General features: G+C 49.2%; 1 long non-coding RNA gene across 1 annotated transcript in view; it reads right to left on the bottom strand.

Annotated features, from left to right (window-relative positions):
• LOC119714297 (uncharacterized) overlaps positions 1-17,559 on the bottom strand; it is a 124,278-nt gene extending 106,719 nt beyond the window's left edge. The window contains exon 1 of the long non-coding RNA XR_005261375.2: positions 17,370-17,559. This is a non-coding gene — a long non-coding RNA (uncharacterized lncRNA). The remainder of the gene's footprint in view (positions 1-17,369) is intronic.
• Positions 17,560-18,060: the final 501 nt, after the last annotated feature.

Here is an 18,060-nt window from a genome sequence, read left to right as displayed (position 1 = left end):
ATGGATGGCAGCAAATGCCCTGTGGGGGTGGTTACAGCAATGGAATCAGAACTGGCAGCGCAGGGGCAAACCCATCTGGACTGCTGCATTTTGGCAAGATATTGCTACCCGGGTTGGGAACCTAGTTGTAAAGGTATGCCACGTAGATTCTCATGCAGCCAAGAATCAGGCTACTGAAGAACATCAAAACAATCACCATGGGTATCAGGCTGCTAAGAGTGAAGTGGCTCAGGTGGACCTGGACTGGCAACATAAGGGTGAATTATTTATAACTCGATGGGCCCATGACACCTCAGGCCATCAAGGCAGGGATGCAAAATACAGATGGGCTCACGATCGAGGGGTGGACCTGACCATGGACACTATAGTACAGTTTCCTGGTTTTAGCTAGGATAGAGTTAATTTTCCTCCTAGTAGCTGGTAGGATGCTATGTTTTGGATTAGGATGAGAAGACTTCTGATAACATGCTGATGTTTTAATTGTTGCAGAGCAGTGCTTACAGCAAGCCAAGGACTTTTCAGCTTCTCGCTCTATCCTGCCAGTGGGCAGGCAGGAGTGCAGCAGGAGCTGGGAGGGGATAGACCCAGGGCAGCTGATCCTGTTGCAGGAAGGATGGCCGAAGTCATGACATACACCAATATGGTTAGATCATGCTCTCTCTATTACCCAAATAGCCTGACTCTTATAGCAAATTTAGCAGGGGCAGATAGCATTTCACACAAGATTATTGGTCAAAAGCACTCAGACAAACAACTGCAAGAAAACAACCCCACCTACAAGAAAACAACCCCCTTGTGGTTAGCAGTCACGTAGATCCCATCCTTGAAGCCAGCTGCTGGCAACAATATTTTTAATTCCTCAATCGGGCGATAAGAGAACATCGTTACGGCAACTCCTCGTAGTCGTCCTGGTGGCTTGGTTTGCTCAGCTGCAGCATGTCATGGCCTCCTTGCTGTTTCAAAAATTCCTCAACCATTCCCCCTTTTTCTTTTTGAGCAAACCAAGCCTGATGTAACAGTTTTGCAATTAACTTTTTAACCGTATTTATCACAATACAACATGCAGTGATAATTAACACCACAATAAACAGAAGCCTTAATCCCTCTTTGATTAATCCCTGTAACCATCTAGGCATCATCCCAAACAAGTCAGTGAGCCATTGATAGAAAGGACTAATATTGTGTTGAATCTTTCCCATGTGCTCCTTCAAGAAAGTAATGGATTTGTGAATTGACTCACTGTGATCAGAAAGGTTCATATAGCACATAACCTCAAAGTCCTCACACCCATGTCCTTGAGCCAAAAGCAAAAAGTCAATAGCATCTTGATTCTGTAAAAGTGCATGTCACAGACTATTTTGATCTAGTAACATCTCAAGTATTTCTGTCGTGGCATTGGCTTGCTTCTCGGCGCAGCATGTCAATTTGCCGAGGCGATCGCCATTTGCCGAGGCGATCGGCTCCGGGGCAGACGCGTTCTGCAGCGGAGCGGGGGATCGGGCCAGGCAGGGCTAACTTTCCGGCATCGAGCCGACTTCAGGGAGCCGCCAGGAGCCGGCAGCCCTCGTGAGGGAGGCTGACGAGGCGAAGGCGGAGCCAGCAGCGCCCCCTGCCCGGCCGTTCAAAAGCAGCCCCTAGGGAGCGCGAGCGACCAGGAGCGCGGCGAACAGGGCGGGCAAACAGGGCGTGGCGCGGCAGTTAGCGCGGCAGGTCGCGCAGGCAGGTCGCGCAGGCAGGGCGAGCAGGCAGGGCGGAGAGCAACCCCCGCCCACACGAACGCCTCTTAACGACGGTCTTTAGCTAGGCGATAATGGTCTTCACAAGGCACGGAGCGCTCTGCAGGAGGTCGGTACACACCCAGACCGACTGCCCGCTAAAGAATGCAGCGGTTCAGGTCACGGGATGCAGGGAGTGTCAGAGCCTGTTCCTACCATCGGCGGGAGGCAGAGACGCTGCGTGTGTGAGGTGTGAGCAGGTGGATGACCTGATCCGCATGGTGGCGGAGCTCAAGGAGGAGGTGGAGAGGCTGAGGGCCATCAGGGAATGTGAGCGGGAGATAGACTTCTGGAGCAACTCCCTGCAGGGCCTCAAGGAGAGGTACCGGGGTGAGACACCCCAAATGGGGGTGGACCCCCTGCCCTGTCGCCGTCGGGCAGAGGGAGGGGATCTGGGAGTTGAGGAGGAATGGAAACAGGTCCCTGCGCGACATGGCAGGCGATGCCCTCCCCTTCCAGCCCCACCTTCCCAGGTGCCCTTACAAAACAGGTTTGAGGCCCTGGAGAATGAGAGATCAACAGCAACTGAGGAAGAGGTAGAAAGTGTTCCCATGTGTGACAGAAGTCCCTAGTGATGCCTAGGGCGAGGAGATCGACTCCACGCATCAGGACTGCCTCCACCAAGAAAGAAAGAAGGGTGATTGTCGTGGGAGACTCTATCCTTAGGGGGACAGAGGGCCCTATTTGTCGGCCTGACCCTACCCGTAGGGAAGTCTGCTGCCTCCCTGGGGCCAGGGTCAGGGACGTTGCCAGGAAGCTCCCCAACCTGGTACGCCCCTCAGACTATTATCCTCTTGTGATAGTCCAGGCAGGTAGTGATGACATTGATGACAGAAGCCTGAAGGCTATCAAAAGAGACTTTAGGGGGCTGGGACGGTTAGTGGACGGAGCAGGAGTGCAGGTAGTATTTTCGTCCATCCCTACGTTGACAGGGAGGGGTACGGAGAGGACAAGGAAAGCCCACCTGTTAAACACGTGGCTCCGGGGCTGGTGCCTACGCAGAAATCTTGGGTTTTTCGACCAGGGGGCAGTTTACTCAGCACCTGGTCTGATGGCCGTAGACGGGTCCCTATCCTTTAGGGGAAAAAGGATCCTGGGCCAGGAGCTGGCAGGGCTCATTGATAGGGCTTTAAACTAGGTAAGAAGGGAGATGGGGCTGAAGCAAGGACTGTTGGGGCTGTGCCAGGGGGAGCAATGGCAAGGCCGGAGGATAAGGTAAAGGCCCAGCTGAAGTGCATCTACACCAATGCACGCAGCATGGGTAACAAACAGGAGGAGCTGGAAGCCATCGTGCAGCGGGCAGGCTACGACTTGGTTGCCATCACGGAAACGTGGTGGGACCAGTCTCATGACTGGAGTGCTGCGATGCCTGGCTATAGGCTCTTCAGAAGGGACAGGCAGCACAGAAGGGGTGGCGGTGTGGCTCTCTATATTAGAGAGTCTTTCGATGTTGTAGAACTCGAGGCTAGGAATGACAAGATCGAGTCCCTTTGGGTTAGGATCGGCAGGGACAACAAGGCTAGTGTCCTGGTCGGGGTCTGCTATAGACCGCCGAACCAGGATGAGGAGACGGATGAGGAGTTCTACAGGCAGCTGACAGAAGTTGCGAAATCGTCGGCGCTTGTACTCGTGGGGGACTTCAACTTCCCTGACATATCCTGGAAGCACAACACAGCCCAGAGGAAGCAGTCTAGGAGGTTTCTGGAGAAAGTGGAAGATAGCTTCCTGACGCAGCTGATTAGTGAACCTACCAGGGGTGGTGCCCCGCTAGACCTTCTCTTCACAAACAGAGAAGGACTGGTGGAGGATGTGATTGTCGGGAACAGTCTTGGGCAGAGTGACCACGAAATGGTGGAGTTCACTATTCTTGGCGGGGCCAGGAAGGGAACCAGTAAAACCACTGTATTGGACTTTCGGAGGGCTGACTTTGGGCTGCTCAGGACACTAGTTGGTGGAGTCCCATGGGAGGCGGTTCTGAAGGGCAGAGGGGTCCAGAAAGGCTGGGCGCTCTTTAAGAGGCAAATCCTAATGGCGCAGGAGCGGTCTATTCCCATGCGCCCAAAGATGAGACAGCGGGGAAGAAGACCAGCCTGGCTCAACAGAGAATTGTGGCTTGAGCTTAGGAGAAAAAAGAGGGTTTATAATCTTTGGAAAATTGGGCAGGCCACTAAGGAGGACTATAAGGATGTAGCGAGGCTGTGCAGGGACAAGATTAGGAAGGCCAAAGCTCATCTGGAGCTCAATCTGGCTACTGCCGTTAAAGATAACAAAAAACGCTTTTATAAATACATCAACACCAAAAGGAGGACTAGGGAGAATCTCCATCCTTTACTGGATGCAGGGGGAAACTTAGTTACAAGAGATGAGGAAAAGGCGGAGGTGCTTAATGCCTTCTTTGCCTCAGTCTTTAGCGGCAAAACCGGTTGCTCTCTGGATACCCAGTACCCAGAACTGGTGGAAGGGGACGGGGAGCAGGATGTGGCCCTCACCATCCACGAAGAACTGGTTGGTGACCTGCTACGGCACTTGGATGTCCACAAATCGATGGGGCCGGATGGGATCCACCCAAGGGCACTGAGAGAACTGGCAGAGGAGCTGGCCAAGCCCCTATCCATCATTTATCAGCAGTCCTGGCTATCGGGGGAGGTCCCAGCTGACTGGCGACTAGCAAATGTGACGCCCATCTACAAGAAGGGCCGGAGGGCAGACCCGGGGAACTACAGGCCGGTCAGTTTGACCTCAGTACCAGGGAAGCTCATGGAGCAGATCCTCTTGGGAGTCATCATGCGGCACTTGAAGGGCAAGCAGGCGATCAGGCCCAGCCAGCATGGGTTTATGGAAGGCAGGTCCTGCTTGACGAACCTGATCTCCTTCTACGACAAAGTGACGTGCTGGGTGGATGAGGGAAAGGCTGTGGATGTGGTCTACCTTGACTTCAGCAAGGCTTTTGACACTGTCTCCCACAGCATTCTCCTCAAGAAACTGGCTGCTCTTGGCTTGGACTGGCGCACGCTTCGTTGGGTTAGAAACTGGCTGGATAGCCGGGCCCAAAGAGTTGTGGTAAATGGAGTCAAGTCCAGTTGGAGGCCAGTCACTAGTGGCGTCCCCCAGGGCTCGGTGCTGGGGCCGGTCCTCTTTAACATCTTCATCAATGATCTGGATGACGGCATTGAGTGCACCCTCAGTAAGTTTGCAGATGACACCAAGCTAGGTGCGTGTGTCGATCTGCTCGAGGGTAGGAAGGCTCTGCAGGAGGATCTGGATAGGCTGCACCGATGGGCTGAGGTCAACTGTATGAAGTTCAACAAGGCCAAGTGCCGGGTCCTGCACCTGGGGCGCAATAACCCCAAGCAGAACTACAGGCTGGGAGAGGAATGGTTGGAGAGCTGCCAGGCAGAGAAGGACCTGGGAGTGATGGTGGACAGTCGGCTGAATATGAGCCAGCAGTGTGCTCAGGTGGCCAAGAAGGCCAGCGGCATCCTGGCTTGTATCAGAAACACTGTGACCAGCAGGGCTAGGGAGGTGATCGTCCCCCTGTACTCGGCTCTGGTGAGGCCGCACCTCGAGTACTGTGTTCAGTTTTGGGCCCCTCGCTACAAGAAGGACATTGAGGTGCTTGAGCGGGTCCAAAGAAGGGCGACGAAGCTGGTGAGGGGCCTGGAGAGCAAGTCCTACGAGGAGCGGCTGAAGGAGCTGGGCTTGTTCAGCCTAGAGAAGAGGAGGCTCAGGGGTGACCTTATTGCTCTGTATAAGTACATTAAAGGAGGCTGTAGAGAGGTGGGGGTTGGCCTGTTCTCCCATGTGCCTGGTGACAGGACGAGGGGGAATGGGCTAAAGTTACGCCAGGGGAGTTTTAGGTTAGATGTTAGGAAGAATTTCTTTACTGAAAGGGTTGTTAGGCACTGGAACGGGCTGCCCAGGGAGGTGGTGGAGTCACCATCCCTGGAAGTCTTCAAAAGACGTTTAGATGTAGAGCTTAGGGATATGGTTTAGTGGGGACTGTTAGTGTTAGGTTAGAGGTTGGACTCGATGATCTTGAGGTCTCTTCCAACCTAGAAATTCTGTGATTCTGTGAATTTTTCTAAATTATTAAGCACGTCCGCAGCTGCTGCTCCTGGCACGAAAAGTGCTAATGCCGCTCTAGCCGCAACCCCAAGCAACTCCACATTATCATTGCAATCTGGTGTGAGCGATGCCTGTTTATGTCTAGTGATCTTACAGAACTGTGACAAGCTAGGAGCAAATAGAGTAAGTTTACCTAAGTAACATGGACCTCCGATAGCATTTGCAGGGATACCTTGCCAGACCCTATCCCCACAAATAAGAAAAACATCAGGAGGTAGTGCCATAGCTGTACAATTATTCCAAATGCTATAGTTGTTACCCCTTGTCTCTGCGCCATAGGCCCCCAAACCCTGCCTAACCCTGTCATTGCAACCACAGGTGTTATTTGTGTTTCTGTACCTGTATGGGCCTTCTGAAGTCACATTTGTCCACCCTATTAGATTGTGTTTTTTGAAATGATTCAGTTTTTGCTGTAAATTTCTGAACACAAAACATGTTTGAGTCCAGTGATGTGTTCCAGATCCTCTGAGACCCAAGTAACCGTAACTCTTGTGGATCCCAGGACAACGAGACATTAAGCGAATTTATCAATTTCGCTGAACACGCAGCTACAGATGAGGCACTGCAGCAGTTGTTGGTAGCATACTGGCCAAACTCAGAAGGGTCATACACAAATATACCTATGAGGCAAGTCCTGAATGGATCCGTGGACGATGCCACAGACAGAAAATTCTGATATACCAGTCTGATTAGCCCATGTCATCCACAGATTTCATCGCGGCTCGAACTTTGTCACGAGAGCAAGCCCTGCTGGCAGTATTAGAATCACCATCAGCAACTTCCCACTTGCTGCACCTGCATCAGTGTACACAGTACGGCCCACCACTGGTCAGGATGAGAGTCGTGGTACTACCTGCCATTTATATGATCTTATAATGTGCTAGAGAGGCCCCTCTGGAGTTCGGGAATGTACCAATCGTGGGTAACCTAACACCTGCTGTAAACACCATTCCAAATGATCCCGAGCCATCGGCAGACTAATATCTCCTGGTTCCTGCCTGCTGATCTCAATACTCCCTTACGTACTAACTCCGCGATAGCTTCCGCCCGTGTTTGAACACTCGTTTTTGGCTGAATCTGTAGGAAAATCCACTCTAGGACTCGAAAATCCTGTCCTATCATTCCGCTCTTGCTATCTCCTGTTTCACTTGTGCTATTCCTATTACCAGTGCTGTTAGTGTCAGTGGCATCCTCCTGATACCGTTTCTGTCTTCGTTGCCCCTTACTCTCCCCCTTTTCTTTTTGCCACTGACCAAGCACCGCAAATGGATGAGACACGATTGCTAACTAGTAAGGAGAGTGCAACTTCTGATATATGTCTGCAAGCAGCGCCAGCTGCAACCTTAGAAACTATTTGTGAAGGAGCCTGCCATTGCTCATTGTTTAATTTAACCTCCTGCTCTGCACTTCTTCCTTGCAATAAAGGTAATAATATAGCTAAGTCGTCATTAGTAATCCCTACAATGTGCTGAACCCACTGAATATTACCCAGGAACGTTTGTACATCTGTCAAATTATGTAACACCGTAGATATATCAGCTTTCTGTGGACGAATGGTAGAGTCTGATATTTTCCATCCTAAGTATAGCCATGGCTGTTTCCGTTGAACTTTCTTTGGGGCTACCTTCAACCCTTTTGCTTCCAGCGTATTCTGAATAAACTTTAAATCTCAATCCTGGAAGCATTCTGGCCTACAAAACAGAATGTCATCCATATAATGGTAAATAATTACATCACACCATGCCGTCCGAATTGGTTCTAATGCCCAGGCCACATATAATTGACATAATGTAGGGGAATTCTTCATACCCTGTGGAAGCACTAGCCATTCATAGCGCTTTGCCAGGGCCTGTTTGTTAATGGAGGGTACCGTAAAAGCAAATCTCTGGCAGTCCTTTACAGCCTGTGTCACCACAGCTGCTTGCCTGGACTGATCATCTCTCTCTACCCTTTCCAACGTATCCTCTACCAGTGCGGTTCTCGGCAGTGTAACTAAGATGTTTTGAGTGTTTGGGTTTGCATTATCAAACACAAACATTTTAAACATACTGCTTTTAGACTCCGCTGTTAGATCAGGATGATCAGCAATTGCTGCCCACAACCAATCGATAAATTTAGCATATGGTTCCCCAGCGGCCTGTTGTACTGATGCGAATGGAGGTGCTTTCTTTACCCCTGGGAGACTAAGAAGAGCCCTTAGTGCGAGCTGTGCAGCTGTTTGGTGGATAGTCGCAGGGAACTGCAACTGAATCTGGGTGTTGAGATAAGGACCCATCCCTGTTAACATCTCTGCAGTAACCCCATACAGAGGGTCCCCTGGATGCCGCGGTCGACCCGCTTTCCCCTGTGGTAACTGCAACCATTCCCTTTCAAACAATAACAATTGTGAAGGACTTAACAATAAGCGTGCCAAGTTTTGGCAAAGTGGACACATTAGGTCTGTCTGGAAAATCCACTGAACTATCTGTCGAGCTGCCTCAGATTGCAAACCGTAGTCGGTAATCATTTTTCGAGCTCATTGTAAAAGCTTCCAATCATGTGGCTGCCACGACCTGGTGCCTTGAGCAGGGTCGACAATAATAGGACAGGCCAAAGATGCAGTGTGCCACTGTCCTTCTATGATGGCATCGCGTATCACACCAGACCACCTGTCCCTCATTGGTGGTGATGTTGTTGTAGCCACGGATAATGAGATAGGACGCTCCTCTGAATCCATAATTTTTAAGTACTCCAACTTTTCTAATAATTCTTGGAACGGATCCTCCACCGAAGGTCGATTCTCAGAAGCTGCTGCTGCACCTCTCATTGGCAAAGCATCCCAAGTGGATTTATTGCTGCCTGGCAGCAGCGCGGATGCTGGCAGCGCAGCTTTGTCAAGATTTTCCGGTGCGGGGGGTGGGGAGAGCAATCCCCACTCCCCATCAGCACTCTGCTCCAACAGTCCCATAGTTATTTCTGCCGCTGATTCCTTTATTGAAGAGGTCATACCCCGAACCGGGGTGGGTGTGGGAGCCGACGATAAGAATTGTACCGGCCACATTCCTGAGGTCTTAGGTTTTGCACCAGGCGTTCTGTCGGTCCCAGGTGGTACTGCGAGAGCTTGCGCAGTCGCCATCACCACCTGCTGCTCGGCTTTCATACAGCACAGCGCATTAATCACTGTCCCCCACGTCCCACTTTCTTCTTTATCCAGCTTTCCACTTGAGATGGCTTTATCCCATAAGCAATCTTCTACCTCCCGCCACTCTTCTGGGCTAAACATTATTGGGATTTCCTTCAGAAAGCCCTCCTTCTGGGCCCAATGCACCAAGTCCTTTATCTTCTTTACATTGCAAGATACACCTCTCTTAGAGAGAATACTAGAGAGAAGCTGGATAGCTGCTTCCTCCTCCATGGTTACCATGGACGAGCTGCAGGGTCGTGATCCTCACCCCTCTACTGTGTGCCAACTTGCCTCACAGCGCTGCTCGTCTCCCGTCTTCACTGATGCCTCTGATCTCCTGTAGAAGTTTTGAACTCCGGCTCAATCTCTGATGTCCCACGTCTCATCTCGTCAGTGTTCCGCATCCCTCCGCATCTCTCTGCGTTTCACAGTGTTCGGGCACCATTTGTTGCAGGAAGGATGGCCAAAGTCATGATATACACCAATATGGTTAGATCATGCTCTCTCTATTACCCAAATAGCCTGACTCTTATAGCAAATTTAGCAGGGGCGGATAGCGTTTCAGTCGGGCAATAAGGGAACATCATCATGGCAACTCCTCGTAGTCATCCTGGTAGCTTGGTTTGCTCAGCTGCAGCAAGTCATGGCCTCCTTGCTGTTTCAAAAATTCTTCAACATGACCCAAACTGGCCAAAGGGGTATTCCAAACCATCCGAAATCATGCTAAACAATATATAGGGGTGGCTAGCCGGGACTGGGGGGCCAGCTGCTCGAGGATAGGCTGGGCATCTGTCAGTGGGTAGTGAGCAATTGTATTGTGCATCACTTGTTTTGTACATATTATTATTATTATTATTATTATTATTATTTTATTTTCTGTCCTAATAAACTGTTTCTATCTCAACCCACAGGCTTCAGTTTTCTCCTTTCTGTCCCCCATCCCAGAGAGGGAGGGGGGGGGGTGAGCGAACAGCTGCGTGGTGTTTAGTTGCTGGCCGGGTTAAACCACGACAGTCCTTTTGGCGCCCAACATGGGGCACTAAGGGTTGAGATAACGACAGATCTGACTAGAGTGTGTTAAAACAAGATTCTCATAAGCATTACATCAGTTTAATATTTACTAATCAAAATGATGATTTTTCTGAACTCAAGTCTGCTGTGCCTGTTTTCCAAATTGAGTTATATAGCACATTAGTGTCTGTGTTCGCTGTTGTGTTGCTTATCACTTCATACAAATGAGCTCGTGATCGAGGGGTGGACCTGACCATGGACACTATAGCACAGGTTATTCATGACTGTGAAACATGTGCTGCAATCAAGCAAGCCAAACGGTCAAAGCCTCTTTGGTATGGAGGACGGTGGCTGAAATATAAATATGGAGAGGCCTGGCAGATTGATTACATCACACTCCCTCAAACTCGCAATGGCAAGCGCCACGTACTTACAATGGTGGAAGCAACCAACGGATGGCTGGAAACATATCCGGTGCCTCATGCCACCGCCCGGAACACCATCCTGGGCCTTGAAAAGCAAGTCCTATGGCGACATGGCACCCCAGAAAGAATAGAGTCAGACAATGTGACTCACTTCCGAAACAACCTTATAGACACTTGGGCCAAAGAACATGGTATTGAATGGGTGTATCACATCCCCTATCATGCACCAGCCTCCAGGAAAGTTGAACGATACAATGGCCTGTTAAAGACTACCTTGAAAGCAATGGGCGCTGGGACGTTCAAAAACTGGGATACGCATTTGGCAAAGGCCACCTGGTTAGTCAATACTAGGGGATCTACCAACCGAGCTGGACCTGCCCAATCAAACCTGTTACGTACTGTAAATGTACTGGCTGTGTCTGTGAGAGAAAATAAAAAGGGGTTTTTTAGATATGTGAATGGAAAAAGGAGAACTAAAGAATACATAGGGCCGCTCCTTGATAGGGAAGGTCTTCTCACAGACGATGACATAGGCAAAGCAGAGACGCTTAATGCCTTCTTTGCCTCTGTCTTCAATGCCGATGATGGGCTTTGGGACCCCGGATGCCCTGAGCTGGAGGACCGGGACGGTGGGGAGGACAAACTCCCAACCGACCCTGAACGTGTGCGGGATTTGCTACTCCACCTGGATCCCTACAAGTCCATGGGTCCGGATGGGATTCATCCCCGGGTGCTGAAAGAGCTGGCGGACGTCATCGCGGAACCTCTCTCAATTATTTTTCAACGATCCTGGGAGTCTGGAGAGGTCCCGGTAGACTGGAAACTGGCAAATGTTGTGCCGATTTTCAAGAAGGGTCAGAAAGAAGACCCTAGCAATTACAGGCCTGTCAGTCTCACGTCAGTGCCTGGTAAAATCATGGAGAAGATGGTTCTCGAACTTATTGAGGCGCACCTGGGGGACAAAGCAGTCATTGGTCCCAGCCAGCATGGGTTTGTGAAGGGCAGGTCCTGCCTAACTAACCTGATTTCCTTTTATGATAAGATCACCCGTATGGTGGACCAAGGGAAAACAGCTGATGTGATTTTTTTGGACTTCAGCAAGGCTTTTGACACGGTTTCCCATAGGATCCTACTGGACAAAATGTCCAGCATACAGCTAAATAAAAACATCATACGATGGGTGAGCAATTGGCTAACGGGCAGGGCCCAAAGGGTTATGGTGAATGGCGCTGCGTCAGGCTGGCGGGCGGTCACCAGTGGGGTCCCTCAAGGCTCCATTTTAGGGCCGGTACTTTTCAATATTTTTATAAACGATCTGGATGTAGGAATAGAAGGTATTTTGAGCAAGTTTGCTGATGACACCAAACTTGGAGGAGTTGTGGACTCAAATGAGGGTGGAAAGGCCTTGCAGAGGGATCTGGATAGGTTGGAGAGCTGGGCGATCGCCAACCGCATGAAGTTCAATAAGAGCAAGTGCCGGGTCCTGCACCTGGGACGGGGAAACCCTGGCTGCACGTACAGACTGGGCGATGAGACGCTGGAGAGCAGCCTAGAAGAGAGGGATCTGGGGGTCGTGGTAGACAGCAAGTTCAATATGAGCCGGCAGTGTGCCCTGGCAGCCAGGAGGGCCAACCGTATCCTGGGGTGCATCAAGCACGGCATCGCTAGTAGGTCGAGGGAGGTGATTGTCCCGCTCTACTCTGCGCTGGTGCGGCCTCACCTTGAGTACTGTGTGCAGTTCTGGGCACCACAGTATAAAAAGGACATGAAACTGTTGGAGAGTGTCCAGAGGAGGGCTACGAAGATGGTGAAAGGCCTGGAGGGGAAGATGTACGAGGAACGGCTGAGGGCACTGGGCCTGTTCAGCCTGGAGAAGAGGAGGCTGAGGGGAGACCTCATCGCAGTCTACAACTTCCTCGTAAGGGGGTGTCGAGAGGCAGGAGACCTTTTCTCCATTAACACTAGCGACAAGATCCGCGGGAACGGGGTTAAGCTGAAGCAGGGGAAGTTTAGGCTTGACATCAGGAGGAAGTTCTTCACAGAGAGAGTGGTTGCACACTGGAACAGGCTCCCCAGGGAAGTGGTCACTGCACCGAGCCTGACTGAATTTAAGAAGAGATTGGACTGTGCGCTTAGTCACATGGTCTGAACTTTTGGGTAGACCTGTGCGGTGTCAAGAGTTGGACTTGATGATCCTTAAGGGTCCCTTCCAACTCAGGATATTCTATGATTCTATGTAAATGGGGATAAAGTTCCTGTAGTGCATGTAAAAAATGTGCTGGGTAAAACAGTCTGGGCTACTCCTGCCTCAGGAAAAGGCAAACCTATTCGTGGAATTGTTTTCTCTCAGGGACCTGGATACACTTGGTGGGTGATGCAAAAGAACGGAGAGGTCCGGTGTGTACCTCAAGGAGATTTAATACTGGGTGAGAATAGCCCATGAACTGAATTGTACCATGTTAATTAGTATATTATACTGTATGTTATCACTACCATGATTACTATAGGTGACTAATTAGAATGTATGGAAAAGAGTGTAACCTGAGCATGACATAAATGGTATGGAATAAGGGGTGGATAGATGTCCTGGTTTCAGTTAGAACAGAATTAATTTTCCTCCTAGTAGCTGGTGGAATGCTGTGTTTTGGCTTAGGATGAGAAGAGTGCTGATAACACCCCGATGCTTTAATTGTTGCAGAGCAGTGCTTATACTAAGCCAAGGACATTTCAGCCTTTTGCTCTGTCCTGCCAACGGACAGGCTGGGGGTGCAGTAAGAGCTGGGAGGGGACAGACCCAGGACAGGTGACCCAAACTAGCCAAAGGGGTATTCCATACCATCTGACGTCATGCTAAACAATATATAGGGGTGGCTAGCCGGGGGGAAGGGGCCGGACTGCTCGGGGTTAGGCTGGGCATCGGTCAGCGAGTGGTGAGCAATTGCATTGTGCATCACTTGTTTGTACATACTATTATTACTTTCGTATTATCACTATTGTATCATTATTATTGTTATTATTATTTTTGTTATTATTATTTTCCTGTCTTATTAAACTGTCTTTATCTCAACTCACGGGCTTCACTTTCCATTTCTCTCCCCCGTCCCAGAGAGGGAGGGGGGAGGGTGAGCGAACGGCTGCGTGGTGTTTAGCTGCCGGCCAGGTTAAACCACGACAGACAAGTACAGAGATGTGATGGAACGAGAACAGGCTTCAACGTGTGATGATCCAGCACCACACACCATCTCTTCTGCCCTGAAAGACTGCTGTGACAGATGATCCTGAGGTCAGTCATGGACTATGCAAACTGAGTGGACATTCTATGTACCACTGATGAAAATGATGATTAATTGGAATGTATTGGAAAGGGTATAACCTGAAGTTGACATAAATGGTATGGAATAAGGGGTGGATATATGTCCTGGTTTCAGCTAGGATAGAGTTAATTTTCCTCCTAGTAGCTGGTAGGGCTATGACATGCTGATGTTTTAATTGTTGCACAGCAGTGCTTACACCAAGGCAAAGACTTTTCAGTTTCTTGCTCTGTCCTGCCAGTGGGCAGGCTGGGAGTGCAGCAGGAGCTGGGAGGGGACAGACCTAGGACAGCTGACCCAAACTGGCCAAAGGGGTATTCCATATCATCTGATGTCATGCTAAACAATGCATAGGGGTGGGTAGCTTGGGGATAGGCTGGGCATCGGTCAGCGGGTGGTAAGCAATTGCATTGTGCATCACTTGTTTTGTACACATTATTATTAGCAGTACTATTATCATTACTATTATTATTTTTCTTTTCTGTTCTAATAAACCATCTTTATCTCAACTCACAGGCTTCATTTTCCTGATTCTCTCCCCCATCCCAGAGAGGGAGGGGGGAGGGTGAGCGAACGGCTGTGTGGCATTTAGCTTCCGGCCAGGTTAAACTACAACGTACTCCCCCCAAAGCATCTGTGGGCACCGATAAGCCCACTCCGGAGCAAGTACACCTCAAAGAATCTGTGGTCATGGAGAAGTTTGTGCCACAGCAGGTACACCTTGCAGTCTCTGTGAATAAGACTACAACACAGCAGGTGTCTGAAGGGACCATGGCTAATGGAAGAGGCTGCACCAGGGAAAACCATGACACAGGTACACCTCGAAGCAGCTGTGTGGTAAGTCCATGCCACAGCAGGTATACCTCTGTAGAGTCTGTGGCCTGTTATAAAGTCCACATAAGAGCTGGCTTCAACGTGCAACAATCGAACACAATTCATTATCTCTCCTGCCCTAAAGGATTGTTATGACACATGGAGCCCAAAGTCATGGACTAAAACTCATACATTTTAGAAGGATGGCCCATAGACTAAGGGAATTATATCTGTGTGTATATATCAGAAGACAGGAAAGGTAGTGTTGATTAACTGGGATGTATTGGAAAGTGTAGGACCTGAGTGTGATGTAAATGGTATGGAATAAGTGGTAGATACTGTCCTGGTTTCAGCTGGGATAGAGTTAATTTTCTTCCTAGGAAAAAAATAATAAAAAACATGGGGAGTTGGCAGGGGGACAGGGACACAGACATCAGGGCTGCTGCTGCTTGGGGATTGGCGAGCAATTGTATTGTGCATCACTTGCTTTGTATATTTTTATTGTCATTATTATTTTCCCTTCCTTTTCTGTTCTATTAAACTGTCTTTATTTCAACCCACGAGTTTTACCTTTTTTCCCAATTCTTTCCCCTATCCCACTGTGGAGGGAGTGGGTGAACATCTGTGTGGTGCTTAGCTGCCTGCCCTGTTAAAACCAGAACATGACACAAATTTAAAGGCTCATTAAAGTATACTGGGTAGAAAAAAAGGTTTTAGCAGACAAAAGACCATTGATTAAAGCATCTGGATTCTTGTGCATCAAGACAGACATTTCCATGTCAAAGTTCATTGTTTGTATCCACCTTAAAATTGTGAGTAGGAAATATAGTGGTGAAAAGTATAAAGTTTTGAAACATTTAGAAACCAGTAAAATGTACTTCTAATACACCTCTTACCAAATTACTCCATTTCCTTCAAATCTCTTTACTGAAAGGATGAAAGAGCTGAAACATTACTAAGCATACAGAGAACTGCAGCCTATTTTTAATGATTTACAGTTTTATTAAACACAGTAAGTTTTTAAAACTATTTGCTTAGTACAAGTTTGGTATGCTACCATTGCATTTTAATCATCTCACATATTATTGAGGCATCAACTAGCAAAATGTAAAGTTATACATCACGTACATTCATTGCAACAAGTTCTACCATATTTGACTATTCAGATTACATCCCCTGTATTCTTAGAGCAAAGGCAGCATCAGCCATGCTCAGCATAATCAACTAGAAAAATATGAAGTTTGCACATATCCATACTACAGAATTTCATAAGAAGACATGGTTTCACCTGCTACTCCAGTAAGAAACAGCACCCACTCTTAAAGTACTTATTTCACCAACATAAAAATCAATTACATTGCACATTTTCTAATTATTAGAATCATCTAATCAAAGTAAAGCTTCACAAAGAACAAAATCAAACTACACTACTAAATCAAAACATCACATTTTAACTGCTGTACCATCTCATGTCTGTGTCATCTTCTCCCTCCCCCATCCACTATAGATGACAAGATCTCCCAGATAAGAGCCAAGGCCCTCCTTTGCTCCTAACCATTCCTATCTCCAGGCTTAGAAACATTTTCAGACTGGTAAGAGTTCACAGAGTCCCTCACAAAAAGCAGAAAATTGGCCTCATTATGACTGTTTTCTTAGCATCCAGGGCCAGTTTATGATCTCAGTATCCCATGACCTGTGCATTCTACACTGATGTCTGGCCTTATCACATAGGACAAGAAAGAAATTCAAAAATATAGTGCTTTAATTCTAGAGATATTTTAATATTATTCTGAAGATAGTTTCTGTAAAGTATTTCTGCTTTCAAACTTAGTAATCAAATATACAACTTTAAAATTGTCCTATAAATATAATTACCCAATGCATACTTTTCAAGTCCCCTTATTTCCAGTAATAAATGAACAAAATAAACGTTATTTAAAAAAAAAAAAATGGAAACAAACTTTAGTGCTGTTCTCCTTCCTCTCCTCCCCACTTCCCATACCGCTTGTTGCAGGGGTGTTTTTTCGCACTGTTTTGGTACTTGGACTAAAAGCTGTGCCACTCCCATATCGACTTCTGGGAAGCGACGTGCGCACACACCACCATCTACTTTCAGGGGCTCCCCGGGAGCAAAGCTAGGAACCCTGGGCCCAGCAGCGCCCCGCACCCGGCTAGGAACCTGATGAACGGAGGAGACACCCTCCCTGCACACCCCTAGCCATGCCCTCACGGATCACGATCTACAGAAAACACAACAGGCAGTAGTAAGAAGGGGGCTGAAGCCACTCCTGCGGCTCTGCACTAGGAAGGGCTTCATCACACCACCTTTCGGGGGTGGGTAAGGACGCCAGACCCTGGGCAAAGGCGGGGAGAAGGTAAGTGAGCCCCCCGGCCCAGCGGGGACAAATACATGCCAATACCCCCACCTGAGGGAGAGGGAGGGGGAGTGGGCGGTTGGCACTGGAGCGGCTCTACAGCAGGCTCCCCGTGGTCAGGTGGCAGCTGCCTTGACCGTGAAAGCACCTCCCGCCGGAGTGCCCGTGCTCGAGTACCCACCAGGCCTCTTCGTTGGTGGAGATGGGAGCCCCGGCCTGATCCTTCAGAGCAGCAGGAGAGAAGTGGATGGGGCTGACAACCCTCATCCAGCTGACCTCTAATGGGGGATGGGAGGGCGGGAACCCGATGTAGAGAGAGGAGCCAAGAGGCTGCTAGACATAGGCTGCGGTGAATGGGAGAAGCGCCTTACCTTGCTGAGCACCCCACAGAGCTCAACAGGCAGCCCAAGTTCAGTCTCGGGGTCCCCTTCAGAGCCTGAGGAATTCCAACTCTGATTGTCCGACGTGGAGACCTAAGCCGCAGCCACTGCCGAGCAAGGAAGAGTCGAGCAGCTCCTGCCCAAAGCAGACTCAGTCTCCTCCTACCGAAGGGAAGGGAGTGGCATCTGGGGGTAACCCGAGCGACATAGCTCCGCTCGCGCCTGCCAGTAACCGTCTGGCATCAAGACACAGAGACCTGAGCTTTCCTCTCAACATAACTCCGTGGCCTCAGCCTACAGCAAGAGCTACAATGTAGAGATGGCAAAGGGTGTGTGAGTGCGTGCTTGCCTACCACACACGCCACTCAGAACAGAGTGAAAGCTAGTACCATCACCATCTTACAAAAAGCTCCATCCCTCAGCCTCCTTCCTGGCCGTGCGCTGTCTGCTGGGAGTTGTAGTTTTCCACAGAGTTTCTGGTCCCACCCCGGCCATCCAAACCAAATTAATTGTTCAGCATGATGTCAGATAGTATGGAATACCCCTTTGGCCAGTTTGGGTCAGCTGTCCTGGGTCTGTCCCCTCTGTCTCTCCCAGATCCACCTGCACCCCTAGCCTGCCCACTGGCAAGACAGTGAGAAGCTGAAAAGCGCTTGGCTTAGCGTAAGCACTGTTCTGCAAC

Source organism: Anas platyrhynchos, chromosome W (assembly GCF_047663525.1).
Source record: "Anas platyrhynchos isolate ZD024472 breed Pekin duck chromosome W, IASCAAS_PekinDuck_T2T, whole genome shotgun sequence".
NCBI classification, from domain to species: domain Eukaryota; kingdom Metazoa; phylum Chordata; class Aves; order Anseriformes; family Anatidae; genus Anas; species Anas platyrhynchos.
Note: the sequence above shows the minus strand (reverse complement) of the source record. Positions and strands in the feature narration are given on the sequence as shown.